Here is a 7,468-nt window from a genome sequence, read left to right as displayed (position 1 = left end):
CAGAGGCCTTGCCTGGCCAAAATTTAAAGCTCTTTAATAAACTTTTAAATCACTTTCATCCTTTTTGTCTTAGGTATTCTGTTTTCTCATGCATGAAGTAATTTCATAAAACTTTTAGGAAGGAAACAATTATACACACACACACACACACACATACACACACACACACATATACTGTGCTTGTTTATTCCTGTTATGTGAATGATATATGGTCATAGGAGAAATTTGCAAAAGTGCAGAAAAACACAAAGGAAAACTAATCATTTGTAATACAAGCAAGTTAACATTCTAGTGCCTATCCTTTCAAATTTTAATGTATACTTTCTATTTTTTTCTTTATAAATTTTTATATAAAAGTTTAAACATAAACCTTGTACTCCTGTAATACATATATCTTGCTTTGTTCACTTAATCTATCAAACATTTTCTCATGATTCTATGGAATCCTTGACTTGTACTTCTGGTAATTACATTTTGAAAGTGTTGAACTCTAATGGATATAGTTTTCTTTTCATTTCTTTTCTTCATTTTGGCTTAAATGGTGAACACTTATTTTAGTTCTTAAAAAGAAAAAGCAAATTTTCAGTTATACCAGTAGGTGTCATCCATTCACACAAAGCCCAACCAAGGAAAACTAATGTAATTTGACTTCTTTGTAATGTCTATTAATATCAAGCTCCAATGTTGTATTCTGGCTTAGCTAAGCCCGTTGGGTGAAGGGTATTTAGGTTTTAAATAGAAACTGGAGAAGTGACCTTTGCCCTTAAGTGAAAGTGAAAGTCGCTCAGTCTGTCCAACTCTTTGCTACCCCATGGACTATACAGTCCGTGGAATTCTCCAGACCAGAATACTGGATTCGGTAGCCTTTCCCTTCTCCAGGTTATCTTCCCAACCCAGGGACTGAAGCCAGGTCTCCCACATTGCAGGCGGATTCTTTACCAGCTGAGCCTCCAGGGAAGCCCTGGTGCTTACAAAGGAAGAAGAAAAAAGAACAGTTTTGAAATGGAATGAATTTCATAAGCTTATACTTTAATATTCTAAAAATATATCAATTACTGGGAAGAGGTTATTAAAATCTTACTCTGAGTTAGCCATTCAAAGAAGGTCAATTATGCTATTTATTTTTTTGAAAGAGGGTCAACAATCCAGATCCTATGTAGAAGAACTCAAGATGAGTCGAAATATGATATAATTTAAGAATACTGAACACTTATGAAAAAGTTATGCAATTTAAAAATTATAATAACTAGATTTTTTGGTATCATGTAACAGTTCTTCAGAGCTTTTATATCCATTATCTTTTTCTCACAAGAATCCTCTGAGGTTATAAATTAGTAAACTTGTGTTCAAAGAGATTAGGCCTGTTGCTCAGGGCCACATGGTTATTAAATGATGCATCCAGGTCTAGAACAAATCTTCTGATGTGTTATGCCTGGGTTTGTAGTGCAAACTGAATGTTATCCTTTAGAGGAGAAGTTAAACCAAACTGGATCTTCAGATATATATTGTTTGCCCCCTCACCCCGCCCCCAGAGTACTCACTCATAATGGATTTTACATTTTTTGAATAAGTTGCAAAATTTTAAAATTGGGACGTTTCCTACAAAGACTAGAGTTTCGTACATATATTTGGAAAAGAGCAGAAGATATGGCTACTGGAGTTGTATTTCCTTGTAGCAGTGAATCTGATTGGCTGCTTCTCCCACATCCTCTCCTGTGTGCCCCAGATTCCATCACTCCCTATTGCCTTCTACCAGGTCCACTTCATTCATTTCTTTTATCTGCCTGCCTCCTTGTATACATATGAGCTTGCAAATGTTTTGAATTTCAGTCTTTCAGGAAAGACTATGTACTCCTTTCAACAATGCTAGCCATGTGAGGACAAGGGGCAGAGACAGGGGTGAGTCAAGAACACCAAGGATGCAGGCAACTTTCTAGAAGCTAGGAAGAGGCAAAGAAATGTTCTACTCAGAGCCTCAGAGGGAGTGTGGCCTTGCTGACACGGTGATTTTAGACTCTTAGCCTCTGGAACTGGGAGCCAATAAATTTCTATTGTGTCAAGCCACTCAAAGAAAAAAAGTCACACAAGAAAAATGGTGCTGGTATGTTAGCCCACTTAATTTTTCAATTAACAGTGGCATTATCTGCTTGGTCCCTTGGGTGGAGTATTTAGAATGAAGACAGCAGAGGATGAAGCTCAAATTCTGGGGACTGTCAACATCAACATTGAGGAGGAGAGAGGAATTAGAAGCCCTGGCACAGAAGAAAAGGGTCTGAGAGATGGATGTTAAAAAGCAAGGAGCAATGATCTGACCAGTCACTTTGAGGCAGACCACAGATAGGCTATGATGACCTGTTTGAAATTAGGAAGGTAAAAGTTTCCTTCTGAGAGTTAGACCTTATTCAACACAGAATATATCAGAATATTTTTAGTTCTGATAATTCCATCAGGACCAGGTGGTACTGTTTTCAACATAAAGTAAGTGTAACATCAACACAAAGCAAGCATAGCCTCAAATGATTCAGAGAGGTCAAGCAAAGGAAGGAGGGAGAGTGCTGTTTGGAGCTGGCAATGTGGAGGTCATGGGTAGGCTTAGGGAGAGCTGTTCCAATGGCATGATAGAGACAGAAACCAACAGACAGTGGATTGGGGAACATCTAGGAATGAGTGAAGGACAGAGACTGAGTGAGGTCTCTTTACTAAGAAAGAAGAGCGAGAAGTCAGTGGATGGGGCTGTGGGGTCAGAAGAGATGTGCTCATATATGTTAATGGTTGAAGCGATTCTAGCACACTTATAAACAGAAGGGAAAGAGCTATAGAAGGCCACTCAAGAGTGAAAGGTGGGACTGAGAGAAATAGAATGCTGGAGATTCTGGAGGAAATGGGATCCAGAAAAGTGCTTTGTGATGTCTGGGGCAATGGCACCATTATCAGAATGGAGGCCGAAATGACTAAGTGGGTTAAAAATATAGATTATATCACATTGTAGTCACATATTAGGATTCCCTTGTGGCTCAGCTGGTAAAGAATCCGCCTGCAATGGGGGAGACCTGGGTTCAATCCCTGGGTTGGGAAAATCCCCTGGAGAAGGGAAAGGCTACCCAATCAGTATTTCGGCCTGGAGAATTCCATGGACTGTATAGTCTACGGGGTCGCAAAGAGTCAGACACGACTGAGTGACTTTCACTTTCACTTTCATAGTCACATCTTATACTGATTTTTCTCACCATTAACTGAAAATAGTTTTCAGGGCTTTAGGGATGAATTAGTAACTTTTAAATGAGTAACTATTATTTTGCTGTTAAAATGGAATGTTTATTTGTTTTATGATTAGGGATGGACAAATGATCAGTTAAAGAGATAAATCAAGATGATTAAATCAAGATGATTAATTATTATATTACTGAGTTAATTTCAATGTGAAATACAAACCCATCTTGATAACTTTCTGCCCTCAGATAATCATTCTAAGACCAATATTGCTGATGGTTCCTGAGGTAATATAGTTTCTTCAAAAGTCGAGGATTCTTCAAACACTCACTCATTCAACAAATAGTTATGGAGCATCTAGTCAGCTCCAGGCACTGTGAGACCATGAGGACATGGCTGAAGAGAATGCATCTTCAGCCCTTGCTCTGATGCTGCTCACAGTCCAGCAGGGAAGCCACCACACTAGTGTAATGAGTCTTGGGATGAGGGATACAGAGGGAATTTAGGAAGATGCAGAAAAGCCACCCAATGGACTCTAATTACGGAGTAAGTGGGTCAGGAAAGGCTTCTTTGATAAATTGATGGACATGTAAGCGCAGACTTGACGTATGGTAGGATTTTGGCAGAAGAAGGGAGGCTGGGGTGGGGACGAAGGAAGAGGGGGCAAGAAGAGGCTCCTGGTGGTTGGAGGAAGGGTTCACTGGGGAACTTGGAGAATGATATGTCATTCAGTGTGGCTGAAGCCCTGAGTGGAGGAGGAAGAAAGAAGACATGTGGCAAGAGATGGTGCTGCACTGGAACCCTGCTGTGAAGAGTCTTGTAAGGAGGCTGGGCCTTATCTAAGGCTGGCAGGGGGCTAGGGGAGAGTGAGAATCAGGAAAGCAGCTGCATCAGATCTGCATTTTACAAGGATGGCTTACTCTGGGTATAGTGTGGAGACTGATTGAAACTGGGCGAGAGTGGGACAGGAAGATCCAGAGAGAGATGCTGGAGACAAGAGATGAAGAAAAACAACGTGGAAGAGAGCAAGAAAGTAGAATAACAGGGCTCGTTGGTGAAATAGTGGAGCAGAGAGGGCTGACATGCAGGTTCCCGGCTGACTGCATGACGGTGTCACCCAACAACTGGGGACACAGGAGGAGAAATCATTTTGACTAGGAAGAACTCTTCTCTTCCAATGTTTTTCTATTTCAGATGAGCAAGCCAAGTTCAAATGAAGCAGAGACACTTTGGGGGTCATTTTCAGCCCCACTGTTTGGATTCACTGGCCTTGGTGTGTGGGCTCTCTTACACCTGTGATTGTTGCTTTCAATAAGTTTCAAGCAAAGGAGAAGAAAGGTATTCACCTGCAGAACTTCAAACATGCAAGCACATAGTCTCCCCAGCCCCAGTGCCCGCAAGGCAAGTAATAATAAACACGGCACCTTTAATGTAACAGACTTTCCATTCCCACCCGCATGCTAGGCATCTGCACACACAAATCAAAACCCTCTTAAGTCATGGAATGAAAAAGTGAAAAAAGTAAAAGCAAACAAAAGTGCTTCCTGTGGGGTGAATGGAAATTTCTGCCCAGTTTGTTTTCCAGGCACTTGAAAAGTAGTTCTGAATAATTAAAACCACAAGTAATTATTTTCTGAACTGAGATTTTTGAGATGAGGAGGTGAGGGAAGGATCCCTTGGAGGGGTCTTTGATATGAGTACCGTCTACATCGCTGATGCAGCGCCTGCTTTGCTTCAAGCTCAGTTTCAACCAAGAGTCTTAAAACAGATCTTTTGGTGGGAAAAAACAAACAGATTCCTATCAAATGAAAACATGTATATTCAGTTGAACTCAAGCAGAATCCAACCATAGTTTGGGTAACTTTTCTCCCTTTGAGATAGAAATATTGCATCTCAATTTTATAGGAAAACTCTTTTGCATTCAGATATTTGGGAACTTCATCAAGGACCTAAGTGTCTTTCTTCCACCAAAATCTGAGGCTAAAAATTCATGTTACCAGTAATCTCTGGCCAGATAAATGAAGACCAGCATGTGAGCGTATTGTGGTAATTAAGAGTATAGAATTCAGAACTTTGTTGTCTGTGTTTGACCTGACTCTATCACTTATCAGCTGTGTGATCCTGGACTACTTATTTAATCTTTCTAAATCTCAGTTTCCTCATCTGGGAAATGGGAATAATAATGAGATATACTTTAGAGAGTAATTGTGAGGTAATTCATGTGGCACACGGTGTCTAGCACATAGCATTGGATTGGCTAAAAGATTCATTTGGGGATTTTCCATAAGACTTTATGCAAAAACCCAATGAACCTTTTGGCCAACTGAATACCTACTCACTATTTGTGCACATGTTCAGTCATGTCCGACTCTTTGTGACTCCATGGACTATAGTCTGCCAGCCTCCTCTGTCCAGGAGATTCTCCAGGCAAGAATACTGGAGTGGGTTACTACTTGCTTCTCCAGGGGATCTTCCCGATCTAGGGATCGAACTCATGTCTCCTGCGTCTCCTGTATTGGCAGACCGATTCTTTACCACTGAGCCACCTGGGAATCCCCAGCTACTCAATAAATGTTCTTTGTAGATCCCCCCACCCCCATTTTCCTCTGTGCAACTGCAGCTGAACTCTAGAATTTGTAGCAGCTTTTATCAAATGAAGTAAAGTCTCTCCATTCTTAGTTCCAGAGCAAGGCCACAACTAGGTTGGAAAAGAAACTGAAAGTGTTAGTCGCTCAGTTCTATCCAACTCTGTGTGACCCCATGGACTGTAGCCTGTCAGGCTTCTCTGTCCATGGAATTCTCCAGGGAGGATTACTGGAGTGGGTTGCCATTTCCTTTTCCAGGGGATCTTCCCAACCCAGGAATCAAACCGTGTCTTTTGTGTCCCCTGCATTGACAGGACGATTCTTTACCACTGTGCTACCTGCGAAGCCCCAATAAACCGTATTTCCTTCCTTTCTTTCCTGTCTGTCCCTGACAGTATCAAGAGTCCCACTGACTTTGTACTGGAGTCCTTGCCCTCAAAGATAGCAGGGAAGAATAACTGACTTTGTCTAACTTCGTTGTGGTCTTGCTCTGTGGCTCAGACAGTAAAGAATGCCCGCAATGCTGTCAGGGATGAAGAGAAGGCAAAGGAAGGAAATATGGGTCCAGATTCCCAAGACACCTGTGGCCCAGTTGGTGGTGGTGGTGCTGCTGCTGCTAAGTCGCTTCAGTCATGTCTGACTCTGTGCGACCGCATAGACAGCAGCCCACCAGGCTCCCCCGTCCCTGGGATTCTCCAGGCAAGAACACTGGAGTGGGTTGCCATTTCCTTCTCCAGTGCATGAAAGTGAAAAGTGAAAGTGAAGTCGCTCAGTCGTGTCCGACTCTTAGCGACCCCATGGACTGAAGCCTACCAGGCTCCTCCATCCATGGGATTTTCCAGGCAAGAGTTCTAGAGTGGGGTGCCATTGCCTTCTCCACCAGTTGGTGCTAATCAGGTTCAAATAGCATCTTTCATACCCACTAAGGAGGCTCAGGGGCCCTGAAAAAGCTATCTGGGAAGCCTCAGCAGCTTGGAAATCACTACAGGAACAGCCTCCAACCTTACCTTTAGAACCCCTTGACTCTGGTCCAGTATCCTTAATTGCTTTTTTATAGTCTATCCTGGATTCTGCTTCAGAGCCTGGACATTTGGACTGACCCCTTTGTTGCCCCACCCAGCTGATTCCAGCATCTCACTTGGGTGTCACCTCTGTAGACTGATGGTTGATCCTGCCCTGTTACTCCCCAGAAACCCAGCCTGAATCCAGCATTCTGGAAGCTGGTTCAGACCTCTGAGTGTTAAGCTTGGCAGGCCTTGGCATGACTGGCTTCACCTGCTTGGTTAGGAGTAAGAATTTTGGAGTCACAGACTCCAAATCCTAGCACTGCCACTTACTAACTAAATGACTTGGGCCATGTATTTTACCACTCTGTGACTCAGTTTTCTTCATCTATGCAATGGGAGGATTAGTAGTCCCCATCTAATAGGATGGTTAAGAGGATTAAGTGAATTAATACGAACTGAACTGAAAATATTATGTAAATATATAGCAAATAATCCACATAAATAAATATGAAAAAATATAAATATAATATCAGCTTTATTTACATATTTTATGCATATTGAATATATATCATTTTACATTTAATTTTATATGTTTTGCATTAACATGCATTGTTTCATACAAAGGGGCTTCCTGGATGACTCAGCAGGTAAAGAGTCTACCTACAA

This window comes from Cervus canadensis, chromosome 24, assembly GCF_019320065.1.
Source record: "Cervus canadensis isolate Bull #8, Minnesota chromosome 24, ASM1932006v1, whole genome shotgun sequence".
In the NCBI taxonomy this organism is placed as follows: Eukaryota; Metazoa; Chordata; class Mammalia; order Artiodactyla; family Cervidae; genus Cervus; species Cervus canadensis.
Note: the sequence above shows the minus strand (reverse complement) of the source record.